The sequence below is a fragment of the Triticum dicoccoides genome, chromosome 7A (assembly GCF_002162155.2).
Source record: "Triticum dicoccoides isolate Atlit2015 ecotype Zavitan chromosome 7A, WEW_v2.0, whole genome shotgun sequence".
Classification (NCBI taxonomy): domain Eukaryota; kingdom Viridiplantae; phylum Streptophyta; class Magnoliopsida; order Poales; family Poaceae; genus Triticum; species Triticum dicoccoides.
In genome coordinates this window covers 368,994,405-369,008,852 of record NC_041392.1, presented here as the reverse complement: position 1 = coordinate 369,008,852, position 14,448 = coordinate 368,994,405, and positions in this window count along the sequence as shown.

The following is a 14,448-nucleotide window of genomic DNA, read 5'->3' as shown; positions in this document are numbered from 1 at the left end:
TGTGCCCTCCTCGGCCCACCTTCAGTGCCCCTCTTCTGGTATATAAGTCATTTTGACCTAGAAAAAATAAGGAGAGGACTTTTGGGACGAAGCGCCGCCGCCTCGAGGCGGAACTTGGGCAGGAGCACTTTTTCCTTCGGTGGAGTGATTCCGCCAGGGAAACTTCCCTCCCGGAGGGGGAAATCATCATCATCATCAGCATCATCATCACCAACAACTCTCGCATCTTGGGGAGAGCAATATCCATCAACATATTCAACAACACCATCTCCTCTGAAACCCTAGTTCATATCTTGTGTTCAATCTTTGTACCGGAACCTCAGATTGGTACCTGCAGGAGACTAGTAGTGTTGATTACATCTTGTAGTTGATTACTATATGGTTTATTTGGTGGAAGAGTATATGTTCAGATCCATTATGCTATTTAGTACCCCCTCTGATCTTGAGCATGATTACCATTTGTGAGTAGTTACTTTTGTTCTTGAGGTCACGAGAGAAATCTTGTTGCAAGTAATCATGTGAACTTGATATGTGTTTGATATTTTGATGATATGTATGTTGTGATTCCCTTAGTGGTGTCATGTGAATGTCGACTACATGGAACTTCACCACATTTGGGCCTAATGTCACACCCTGATTTTTGTCCCTTTCTTTTTTTGGTTTTCTGAGGATTTTGCTTGAGTTTTCTTTTTCTGTGGCTATGTGGTCTGGAAACTGGAGAAGATGGCCTCTTCTTCCTTTCCAGAGTGGCTTGTCATCCTCATATCCATCCAAAGACCTTGCCATTTTCATCTTGGCCCAACCCCATTATTATTTTTTTCTAGGGAATATTCCTTTTTATATTAAAGGAATAACCCAATTTGCCCTAGGTTGTGAAGCAACCTATATTTCTAGCACTCCCAAAATTCCCAAATAATTCTCATAAATTGTTTGGGTCATATCTTGCTCAAATATGTCAAAACCCTTCCTTGGCATCATCAAAGATAATTCACAAATATTCATTTTCTCATTCTGCCCTCAGGGGTTTTTTTGAGAAGGAAGTGTTATTTATCTTTGCTTGATTGACCCTAAACTTTTTGAACACCTTTTACTGTCTATATCATTACCTCATGCCAAAATTCAACTCAATTTTCCTTGCCAATATTCCTGAGCAATTTTTCAAAGTTCCTGTCTAAGGGAATTCTTTGTGAAGGAAGTACTAGCTCGGATAAGCCAAATGAGTTTAAATTTTGCACACTACTTCATGTGCTCATATCATCACGCTCCTCCAAGTTTCATATCCTTCCATTGATCTATGTGAGCCCAGGACCAATTATTATTTTTTTCTGTCCAAATTTTCAGTTTGTGAAGCAAGTAAATTTTATCTTGCTCCATTATTGCTGACAATTTTCCTAAGCCTTCTCCTATCCATATAACTTATCTACACATGATTTTTTCTCATTTCATTCAGCCATTTTTCCTCAGGATTTTTCCCAAGATTCTATCTAGGGAGGTGCTTCATCAAGGAAGTACAAGTTTGGCTTGGCCAAATGGCACGAAATTTTTATGGAACTTTCATATGCCCAAATAATCTTGCCAAGCCCATTTTCAGCCCAAGTTATCACTCCTAGTGAGTGCTACTTCCTGTTTTTGCTTCTGGACCAGATTTTGCAGTTACAAAGCAAGTGTATTAGTTACTTGTCCAAATCCCTTCGAAATTCACAGGACTGTAGTCCTTCCTATCCTAAACCTCCCAGACATCCTAGCTTGTTCTTATCTCATCTCAGCTCACTGTACCACCTGCTCCAAGTTTGCTGTAGCAAACTTGTGATCCTTGTTTCTTTCCACTCTCAGTTCCTGTGATCGTTTCATTACTTCAGGGCTACTCTATATCGGAGGGACTTTGTATCACACATCTGCACGCTCTGGCTGATCATGTGGCACGGTGTGCACTAGTGCACACGGTGATCACGGGCTTTGGCATGCCATCCGCCTGCTCTGGCGCCTCTGTCTTCTTCTCCCTCTCTTTTCTCGTCGTCCCAGCACGCCTGGGAATGTCTAGCAGGTCCCCCGTTCCGCCTCCGCACCCTGGACCCTTCTTCCCCTCTAGTAGCTCGCTCATTGGAGCTCGTGGCCGTGTGCCCATGGGAAAACTGTTGCCGGCCGTCGTCTTCCTCCTTTGCCCGCTTCCTCCCCGTGTCCCCTTGGTGTTGCTCTGCTCCGTGACTCCCCTATGGCCGCTCATGTCGCCTTCCTTGCCTCACGATCGCCATGTTCATCGCCAGAGCGTTGGCCGGACCCTGCGGTGACACCCGAGCTCGGTACCTCACCCCGCCTATAAATAGGCCACCCCAAGCCTCTCCCGAGCATCTCATCGGCCTCCCCTAGCTCCTAGCTCCCTCCCCATCCTCTTCCCCAAACCAGAGGACCCCTCCTGCCTCGCCATTGCCGCCATGGCCGCCGCCCCCTCTCGCTCAAATTCGAGCTACATGGCCTCTCCCTCCCCGCCTAGCCACCAGTAGAGCAGTCCCCAGACCTCCATAAACCTCCCCGTCCCTTTCGTTCGTCCCCACGTCGCCTGTGGGGCTCGGCTCCAAGATTGGTTGAGGGCCACGTCCACGGACGCTCCAAGCCGCCATCGCCTCAGTCCTGCTCGGCGTCTGCGACCAGCCGGACCGGAAGCGGTGCTCTGCACCGAGGCCACCAGTGCCTTTCCCTCGGCTGGGGATGGCCGGAACCGCCAGGGCCACCGTTGGCCTCCTCTGCATCTAGCATCGACAGGAGGAAGAAGGAGCGGGATGGAGGGAGAGGGTCAACACCGAGCCCACCTGTAAGTGACCAGCCAGCCGAGCCCAACTATTTTAAGTGGAAACGTATTATGTGAAATACGTTTACCTAGTTAGAAAGTGCACCCACCTGTTTCTTCAGATGACTATATGTTTTGACTAATCTGGAGATGTATTCACTGAAAGGAACTTTCTTTTTATCAGCCACCGGCCGAAACCCTTATTTTGTTAATGTTCACCCGTTAACAGCAAAAAAAGAATAGTTTTATTTGATTTCTGCCTAACGAATGAACGGCTGTATCTTCGCAACTACAACTCCGATTCAGGTGATTTCAAAGGCCACGTCTTTGTCTCGTCGAGCCTGTTTTGTTCTTATCATTTTCATGATGTGTCCACATTATGAAAATGACCTTGATGCCCTTGCCCCTAATCTTTCACCTCTGAGAGTGAGACTTTTCCGACGGTTCCTTCCGTGATCTTTCCGCACTTCTTCCCGGTGGTTTCTTCATCCCAGGCAAGCCACGACAACCACTTGGATGATAGCCATGCAGTACCCATGGTTTTCTACTTGAACATTTAATAAGTGCTTGTTTGTCCGCAACTGCTATCTTGTTTCGGTAATGCTTATAGATCTATGTTTACCTTAATGCTACGCACTTCTGCATCTTGTTAGCTTGTATTTATTGCTAGTATTATTGTTACATGTCAAGCTTGGTAGTAGTACATGCTGGTAGTAGTGATGTTCATTCTGATGCATGCTTATCGTCCGTTATCCAGTACCGTTGCTATGCATGTTCTGTTGCATCTAGTTGGTTACATGCTTACTCGGTAGTATTCTTGTTATGTTCTTGCATGGTAGTTATTTCTGATGCTAGTGGTCATGTTGTGCTATGAGTAGTGTTATACTTGTGATATTCATGCTCGTCAGTATGCCATGCTCATTCGGATATATGATTTATTGTTGTGGATATTGATACGTCTCCAATGTATCTATAATTTTTGATTGTTCGATGCTATATTATATTCTGTTTTGGACATTATTGGGCTTTATTATACACTTTTATATTATTTTTGGGACTAACCTACTAACCGGAGGCCCAACCCAGAATTGCTGTTTTTTTGCCTATTTTAGGGTTTTGAAGAAAAGGAATATCAAACGGAGTCCAAACGGAATGAAACCTTCGGGAACGTAATTTTTGGAACGAACAAGATCTAGGAGACTTGGACCCTACATCAAGCAACCAACAGGGAAGCCATGAGGTAGGGGGCGCGCCTGCCCCTCCCCCCCAAGGTGTGCCCTCCACCCTCGTGGGCCCCCTGTTGCTCCACCGACGTACTCCTTCCTCCTATATATACCTACGTACCCCAAACGATCAAATACGGAGCCAAAACCCTAATTCCACCGCCGTAACTTTCTGTATCCATGAGATCCCATCTTGGGGCCTGTTCCGGAGCTCCGCCGGAGGGGGCATCGATCACGGAGGGCTTCTACATCAACACCATAGCCTCTCCGATGAGGTGTGAGTAGTTTACTTCAGACCTATGGGTCCATAGTTATTAGCTAGATGGCTTCTTCTCTCTTTTTGGATCTCAATACAATGTTCTCCCCCTCTCTTGTGGAGATCTATTCGATGTAATCTTCTTTTGCGGTGTGTTTGTTGAGACCGATGAATTGAGGGTTTATGATCAAGTTTATCTATGAACAATATTTGAATCTTCTCTGAATTCTTTTATGTATGATTGGTTATCTTTGCAAGTCTCTTCGAATTATCAGTTTGGTTTGGCCTACTATATTGATCTTTGTTGCAATGGGAGAAGTGCTTAGCTTTGGGTTCAATCTTGCGGTGTCCTTTCCCAGTGACAGTAGGGGCAGCAAGGCACGTATTGTATTGTTGCCATCGAGGATAACAAGATTGGGTTTTTATCATAATGCATGAATTTATCCCTCTACATCATGTCATCTTGCTTAAGGCGTTACTATGATTTCATGAACTTAATACTCTAGATGCATGCTGGATAGCGGTCGATGTGTGGAGTAATAGTAGTAGATGCAGGCAGGAGTCGGTCTACTTGTCTCGGACGTGATGCCTATATACATGATCATACCTAGATATTCTCATAACTATGCTCAATTCTATCAATTGCTCAACAATAATTTGTTCACCCACCGTAAAATACTTATGCTCTCGAGAGAAGCCACCAGTGAAATCTATGGCCCTCGGGTCTATCTTCCATCATATTAATCTTCCAACACTTAGCTATTTTCATTGCCTTTTATTTTACTTTGCATCTTTATCATAAAAATACCAAAAATATTATCTTATCGTATCTATCAGATCTCACTCTCGTAAGTGACCGTGCAGGGATTGACAACCCCTTATCGCGTTGGTTGCGAGGATTTATTTGTTTTGTGTAGGTGCGAGGGACTCACGCGTACCCTCCTACTGGATTGATACCTTGATTCTCAAAAACTGAGGGAAATACTTACGTTACTTTTCTGCATCACCCTTTCCTCTTCAAGAGAAAACCAACACAGTGCTCAAGAGGTAGCAGATATGCTTGAGTATTATGTTGCACCCACATACCTATGTTGATATCATGCATTATAGTTGCATCAGGTTATTTTAATATGGCTTAGCTTATTGCATTCAAGTTTAACCGGATAATAATCAAACTTGAACAACTGTTGGCTAAGTCATGGTGCCACCAAATCGAGCTAACCAGTGCAGCCACACTTGCCTTATGGGGGGTCCTAACTGGGTCTATTGTCACGCCTCTTGCCGATGCCTCCAACGAGGGAATGTTATGCGCGGGCGCTACCTTGGCCGGGTAGAACGGCATAAGCCTTGTGTGCTCGTTGTTGTTGTGAGGATCCTTGTCCCCGTTTGGGACCGTTTATGTTTTGCCATGACGGTGGCCGGCCATGTAGGTAGCGAATGTCATAAGTTGACATCGGGGCCACCCATGACTTAGCCCAAAGGGGAATTTGTCGGAGTGGCTGGGAGAGTGTGATGGCAATAGATCGGTTTTGTCGGAATGCCGTTGGTCCACCCGAATGGGAGCACGAGGCCATGGGTTCCGTGGTGTGGGTACAATGTACTAACCTCTACGGAGTGTGTATTAAATCTATCAATATCCGCGCCCATTGATAAGGGTCCAGTTCATAGTCGGTCACACTATGGGTCAACAGTATTACTAATAACTTGTTTAATAACAACCCTGGTTCGATGATGAGAGAAGTTGGTTGATCTCTATGTGATCATGAGAGGATCACCGTGGTATCGAGGATATCGAGTTGATGGATATTTGTGATGTTGTGCAAGAATCACGGGTAAAGGTCAAGCTCCTCGTGGTCATGTAATGATTACTACGATATTGTAATACCAAGCTTGATTGGATCCTGAGATGATCGTGTGATGTCCGTGATGGTAATCTTGTGCATGTGATGGTTACGATGTTACCCCGAACAGAGTAAATTGGTGCATGATACTAGCATCATGTTCATTCGTTCATGCCCTGCTCGTATTGTTCTAGCTGTATCATGTTGTACATGCCATGTTGTTCTGATAGTATCATGTTCATCATTGCTAAGTAACCTAGAATTGCCATCATGTTGTCTGTCTTGATTGCTCTTGGTTGTTGTGAGCTTGCAAGTACATTCAATGTACTAACCTGGCGTGTCATGCCAGTTTGCAGGTCATGCCGGATTTGATTTCTTGTTTGCTGTGGATCCTTGGTTTGCGACCTAGGACAAGTGTTACAGCCAAAGTCCCTATGGAGTGGAGTTCATCACCGTCGTTGTTGTTCCACTGCTAGAGTTATTCCGCTTCTTCGTGTTGTTATGCTGCTGGCATAGAGTAACCATGGCAGGCGTAGTGTCGTCATGCCGATGTAAACCCCTTGTACCCATATGGATTGTAACAAAGAGCTGATTTGTTATATGCTAAGTAGTGCCGTATTCAGAAGACTTCTCCTCTATCTCTGGGCTGGAATATGGGGCGTTCCTGTTTCTCTGAGCCGGGGCGCCACACCTAAGAGAATGCATTATGGAGTAGTTGTTAGATGATTGGTTGCTAGAGTGATAGAAGCTTAAACCCTAGTTTATGCGCTATTTCATAAGGGACCGATTTGGATCCAGAAATTTAATCTATGGTTAGATTTTATCTTAATACTTTCTTGTAGTTGCGGATGCTTGCGAGGGGGTTAATCATACGTAGGAGGTTTTTTCAAGTAATAACAGCACCTAAGCACCGGTCCACCCACATTACAAGTTATCAAAGTAGCGAACATGAATCAAACCAACATGATGAAAGTGACTAGATGAAATTCCCGTGTACCCTCAAGAACGCTTTGCCTATTATAAGAAACTGTTTTGGCCTATCCTTTGCCACAAAAGGATTGGGCTACCTTGCTGCACTTTATTTACCGTTACCGTTACTTGCTCGTTACAAATTATCTTGCTATCAAACTATTTGTTACCAACATTTTCATTGCTTGCAGAAATTACCTTGCTAAAAACCACTTGTCATTTCCTTCTGCTCCTCGTTGGGTTCGACACTCTTACTTATTTAAAGGACTACAATTGGTCCCCTATACTTGTGGGTAATCAAGGCTCTTTTCTGACGCCGTTGCCGGGGAGTGAAGCGCTCTTGGTAAGTGGAAATTGGTAAGGAAAAATCTACGTGATGAAATTTATTGTCACTTGCTACTATGGAGAACAATCCTTTGAGGGGTTTGTTCGGGGTATCTTCACCTTGACCAGAACCACAATTAGTTGCCCCTCAACCTACTGCACCTACTGAAAATATTGGTTATGAAATTCCTTCGGGTATGATAGAACAACTGCTAGATAATCCTTATGCAGGAGATGTAACCGAGCATCCTGATATGCACTTGATATATGTAGATGAAATTTGTGGATTATTTAAGCTTGCAGGTTTACCCGGAGATGGAGCTAGGAAGAATGTTTTCCCTTTATATTTGAAGGGAAAAGCATTGGCATGGTATAGGCTATGCAATGATATTGGATCTTGGAATTGGAATTTCACCAAAAAAATTATCCTATGCATCTAGTTCATCGTGATCGGAATTGCATATATAAGTTTTAGCCTTGTGAAGGAGAAAGTATCGCTCTAGCTTGGGGGAGGCTTAAGTCCATGTTATATTCATGCCCCAATCATGACATCTCGAGGGAAATTAGCATTCAGAATTTTTATGCTCGGCTTTCTCGTGATGATCAATCCATGCTCGATACTTCTTGTATTGGTTCTTTTATGAAGAAGACTATTGAATTCAGGTGGGATCTTTTAGAGAGAATTAAACACAACTCTAAAGATTGGGAACTCCATGAAGGTAATGAGTCAGGTACTAAGCTTGAGTATGATTGTGTTAAATCTTTTATGAATACCGATGCTTTTCACAAGTTTAGCACTAAATATGGGCTTGACTCTGAGATAGTAGCCTCTTTCTGTGAATCATTTGGTACTTATGTTGATCTCCCTAAGGAGAAGTGGTTTAAATATCATCCACCTATCAAGGAAGAAATTAAAGAAACGGTAGTAGCTAAAGAAGGAACTATCATTTATAACGTTGATCCAGTTGTTCCTACTGCTTATATTGAAAAACCACTGTTCCCTGTTAGGATAAAGGAACATTCTAGGGTTTCAACCATAGTCAATAAAAGTAATATTAGAGCACCTAAACCTTCAAAACAAATGAAAGTAGAACCAAGTGTTGCTATGTTCAAAGATCTCTTAGTAGAAAATATCGATGGGCATGTCATTTACTTCTATGATGAAGCTGCTAGAATTGCCAAACCTGATTAGAAAGATAAACATAGATCTGTTGTTGGCATGCCTGTTATCTCAGTAGAAATAGGAGGCCACTGTTATCATGGTTTGTGTGATTCAGGTGCTAGTGTGAGTGCTATTCCTTTTACCTTATATCAAGAAATTATGGGTGACATAGCACCCACTGAATTAGAAGACATAGATGTTACTATTAAACTTTCTAATAGGGACACCATCACACCACTTGGGATTGTTAGAGATGTTGAAGTCTTGTGTGGGAAAATAAAATATCCTACTAATTTTCTTGTTCTTGGTTCCTCACAAGATGACTTTTTTCCAATTATCTTTGGTAGACCTTTCTTGAAACCGTTAATGCTAAAATAGATTGTGAGAACCAAATTGTCGGCATTAGTTTTGGTGATGTGTCTCATGAGTTTAATTTTTCTAAGTTTCGTAGAAAACATCATAAGAAATAATTACCTAGTAAGGGTGACATAATTGGTCTTGCTTCTATTGTCGTGCCTCCTACTAATCCACTAGAACAATATTTGCTAGACCAGGAAAATGATATGCATATGCATGAAAGAAATGAAATAGATAAAATATTATTTGAACAACGACCTCTACTTAAACACAATTTGCCTATTAAAACTCTAGGAGGTCCTCCTCCACCTAAGGGTAATCCTGTGTTCGAATTAAAACAATTGCCAGGCACTTTTAAAAATGCTTATCTTGATGAGAAAAAGATATATCATGTTATTATTAGTGCTAACCTTTCAGAACATGAAGAAGAAAGATTATTGAAAATTCTGAGGAAGCATTGAGCTTCTATTGGATATACTCTTGATGATCTTAAGAGCATTAGTCCCACTCTTTGTTAGCAGAAGATTAATATGGAACCTGATGCTAAACCAGTTGTTGATAACCAACGATGTTTGAATCCTAAGATGAAAGAAGTGGTAAGAACTGAAATATTAAAGCTTCTTGAAGCAGGTATAATCTATCACATAGCTGATAGTAGATGGGTAAGTCCCGTTCATTGTATCCCTAAGAAGAGAGGTATTACCATTGTTCCTAATGATAAAAATGAACTCATTCCACAAAGAATTGTTACTGGCTATAGAATGGTAATTGATTTTAGAAAATTAAATAAAGCAGCTAGAAAAGATCATTACCCTTTGCCTTTTATTGATCAAATGCTAGAAAGACTATCTAAGCACACACACACACACTTTTGTTTCCTTGATGCATATTCTGGTTTTTCTCAAATACCTGTTTCACAACCTGATCAATAGAAAACCACCTTTACTTGCCCTTTTGGAACTTATGCTTATAGACGTATACCTTTTGGTTTATGCGATGCACCTGCTACCTTTCAAAGATTCGTGACTGCTATATTCTCTGATTTAGTGAAAAGGTTGTTGAGGTTTTCATGGATGACTTTTTCGTTTACGGAACTTCTTTTGCTGATTTCTTAAGCAACCTTGATCAAGTTTTGCAGAGAAGTGAGCAAACTAATCTTATCTTGAATTGGGAGGAATGCCACTGGTTAATGAATGTATTGTTTTGGGGAATAAAATTTATGAACAAGGTATCGACATATATAAAGCTAAAGTTGATGCAATTGAGAAAATGCCATGTCCTAAAGATATCAAAGGTATTCGTAGTTTTCTTGGTCATTTTGGTTTCTATAGGAGGTTTATTAAGGACTTCTCTAAAATTTATAGGCCTCTTACAAATCTTTTACAAAAGGATGTTCCATTTGTTTTTTATGATGATTGTGTAGAAGCCATTGAAACACTTAAGAAAGCCTTAACTTCTGCACCTATTGTCCAACCACCTAATTGGAATTTGCCTTTTGAAATTAGGTGTGATGCTAGTGATTATGTTGATGGTGTTGTTCTAGGACAAAGAGTTGATAAAAAATTAAATGTTATCCATTATGCTATTAAAACTCTAAACAGTGCTCAATGAAATTATGCTACTACTGAAAAAGAATTTTTAGCAGTGGTGTTTTCTTGTGATAAATTCAGATCTTATATTGTTGATTCTAAAGTAACTGTTCACACCGATCATGCTGCTATAAAATATTTTATGGAAAAGAAAGATACTAAACCTAGACTCATTAGGTGGGTTCTCTTGTTACAAGAATCTGATTTACATATCACTGATAGGAAGGGAGTTGAGAACCCCGTACCTGATAACTTGTCTATGTTAGAAAATATTCTTGATGACCCACAACCTATCAATGATAGTTTTCCTGATGAGCAACTAGCTACAACAAATGTTTCTCATAACACTCCTTGGTATGACGACTATGCTAATTACATTGTTGCTAAATATATACCACCTAGTTTCACATACCAACAAAAGAAAAAATTCTTCTATGATTTAGGACATTACATTTGGGATGACCCACATCTTTACAAAGAAGGAGTAGATAGTATTATTAGATGTTGTGTACCTGAGCATGAAAAGGAACAAATCATGCGGAAATGTCACTCCGAAGCTTATGGAGGACATCATGCGGGAGATAGAACTTGAGGGAGTTGATACTTCCATTTTGCATCATGTTTACCTACTATTATTTACTATGTTTTTATGCATAATAATGCTTTTTGGAGTTATTTTAATGCCATTTCTCTCATAATATGCAAGGTTTACACAAAGAGGAAGAATACCAGCAGTTGGAATTCTAGACCTGGACAAGCTACGCTAGAGTTACCTATTCTGCACATCTCCAAATGAGCTGAAACTTTACAGAGAATTATTTTGGAATAAAAGAAAAATACTTCAGCAAATAATTACCGGAAGAGGCCCACCAGGTGGGCACAACCCACCTAGGTGTGCCAGGCCCACCTGGTGGGTTGTGCCCTCCTCGGCCCACCTCCGGTACCCCTTGAGGGCATGAGCAATGGAAGCATCCGTAAGGTATAGCCTCATCTTCTCCACCTAGATAAAGTATGTTGAGCAGTAGTACTATAAAATAAACTCCCAATGCAACAGCTGCTTCACCAGGGTCCACTTTCTCTCTCTCTTCGTAATCTTTTTCAAGCATGAACCGAGAGCATGCCTACTCTGTACCAGTGTATGCTTACCTTTCTCTTCTTTTCTACCCTTCTCTCACCTTTTTGCTTCTTTGGTCAGGGAGGAGCCGGCCTCCTCTGCAAGCATCCGTTTTGATCTGCAGGCAGCACGTTGAGCAGTTTAGGACCACCCGAGCCTATGTGGATAGCTGGGGCAGCTGTCCACGGTGGCGCGTTGGCCTTGCCCTGATACGTCTCCAACATATCTAATTTTTTTGATTGTTCCATGCTATTATATTATCTGTTTTGGATGTTTAATGGGCTTTAATATACCTTTTTATATTATTTTTGGGACTAACCTACTAACCAAAGGCCCAGTGCAAATTGTTGTTTTTTTTGCCAATTTCAGTGTTTCGCAGAAAAGGAATATCAAACGGAATCCAAACGGAATGAAACCTTCGGGAGAGTTATTTTTGGAACAAACGTGATCCAGGAGACTTGGAGTGGCCTTCAAAAAGAAGCGAGGAGGTGACGAGGCAGGGGCACGCGCCCAGGGGGGCAAGCGCGCCCCCACCCTCGTGGGCCCCTCGCAGCTCCACCGACATACTTCTTCCTCCTATATATACCCATATACCCCGAAAACATCCAGGAGCACCATGAAACCCTATTTCCACCACCGCAACCTTCTGTACCCGTGAGATCCCATCTTGGGGCCTTTTCCGGCGCTTCGTCAGAGGGGGAATCGATCACGGAGGGCTACTACATCAACACCATAGCCTCTCCGATGATGTGTGAGTAGTTTACCATAGACCTTCGGGTCCATAGTTATTAGCTACATGGCTTCTTCTCTCTCTTTGGATCTCAATAAAAAGTTCTCCTCGATTCTCTTAGAGATCTATTCGATGTAATTCTTTTTGCAGTGTGTTCGTCGAGATCCGATGAATTGTGGGTTTATGATCAAGATTATCTATGAACAATATTTGATTCTTATCTAAAATCTCTTATGCATGATTTAATATCTTTGCAAATCTCTTTGAATTATCAGTTTGGTTTGGCCTACTAGATTGATCTTTCTTGCAATGGGAGAAGTGCTTAGCTTTGGGTTCAATCTTGTGGTGTCCTTTCCCAGTGACAGCAGGGGCAGCAAGGCACGTATTGTATTGTTGCCATTGAGGATAAAAAGATGGGTTTATATCATATTTCTTGAGTTTATCCCTCTACATCATGTCATCTTGCCTAATGCGTTACTCTGTTCTTATGAACTTAATACTCTAGATGCATGCTGGATAGCAGTCGATGTGTGGAGTAATAGTAGTAGATGTAGAATTGTTTTGGTCTACTTGTCGCAGACGTGGTGCCTATATACATGATCATGCCTAGATATTCTCATAACTATGCACTTCTCTATCAATTGCTCGACAGTAATTCGTTCACCCACCGTAGAATTTGCTATCTTGAGAGAAGCTGTGACACCCTCGATTCAATCGTACACTAATCATACACGCAAATGTGTACGATCAAGATCAAGGACTCACGGGAAGATATCACAACACAACTCTAGACACAAATTAAAATAATACAATCTTTATATTACAAGCCAGGGGCCTCGAGGGCTCGAATACATATGCTCGAAAACACAAGAGTCAGTGGAAGTAACAATATCTGAGTACAGACATGTGTTAGACAAGTTTGCCTTAAGAAGGCTAGCACAAAAGCGACATCGATCGAAAAGGCAAGGCCTCCTACCTGGGAGCCTCCTAACTACTCCTGGTCGTCAGCGGTCTTCACGTAGTAGCAGCCATCGGTGGTGGCATCTGGCTCCTGGGCTCCGACATCTGGTTGCATCAACCGGAAAGAAGAAGAAAGGGGGAAAAGGGGGGAGCAAAGCAACCGTGAGTACTCATCCAAAGTACTCGCAAGCAAGGATCTACACTACATATGCAACATTATCAAAGGACGGCTGTATATGTGGACTGGGCTGCAAAAATGCTAGAATAGAGAGAAGGCCTAGTCCTATCGAAGACTAGCATCTTCAGCATCTTCAAGCATCTTGCAGCATCAGAACAGATAAGAGTAGCATAAAGTAAAGTAGTAGAAGTGTTATCAACCTCGGCCAGAGATCCCTTCTCGACTCCCTGCGAGAAAGCAATCCCAGAGCCATACTATCCAGTTATCATCACAATCCAATTCACATCACAAGTATCCAGTTCTAGTTATATCGATCGGGATACAACTCCAAGTGTCCGTTACCGTAGGACAGGCTATCGATAGATGTTTTCTTCCCTGCAGGGGTGCACCGACTTACCCACCACGCTCGATTAACTCCGGCCGGACACACTTTCCTGGGTCATGCCCGGCCTCGGCCAAACAATACGCCGCAACCCGACCTAGGCTTAATAGAGAGGTCAGCACGCCAGACTAAACCTATGCCCCCAGGGGTCATGGGCCATCTCCCCGGAAGCTCCTGCACGTTGCGAACGCGGCCGGTGAGCAGACCTAGCTACCTCCTTCAAAAAAAGGCAGGTGCTTACGCAGTCCAACCCGGCGCGCGCCACTCAGTCGCTGACGTCTATTAAGCTCCGGCTGATGCATACGACGCAGAACGCCCATACTATGCCCACGTGATGGTTAGTGCTATCAGGCCAGAGGCCCCTCGGAACAAATATCCAAATCATAGTGGATTAGGAACCCGCGGTAATAAGCAGAGACCCACGAAAGATGTGACGCCATTGCCCCGTCTCGAGGACTTGCGGCAAGGGCTAAGACTGCCCGGCCAAGCCTCGTAATTATCTCGCGGGCACCCTCCCGGTCAACCCGACTCCACATCACTCGCAATTAAGCTTGCGCGGGTACCCCTCAGGGTCGACC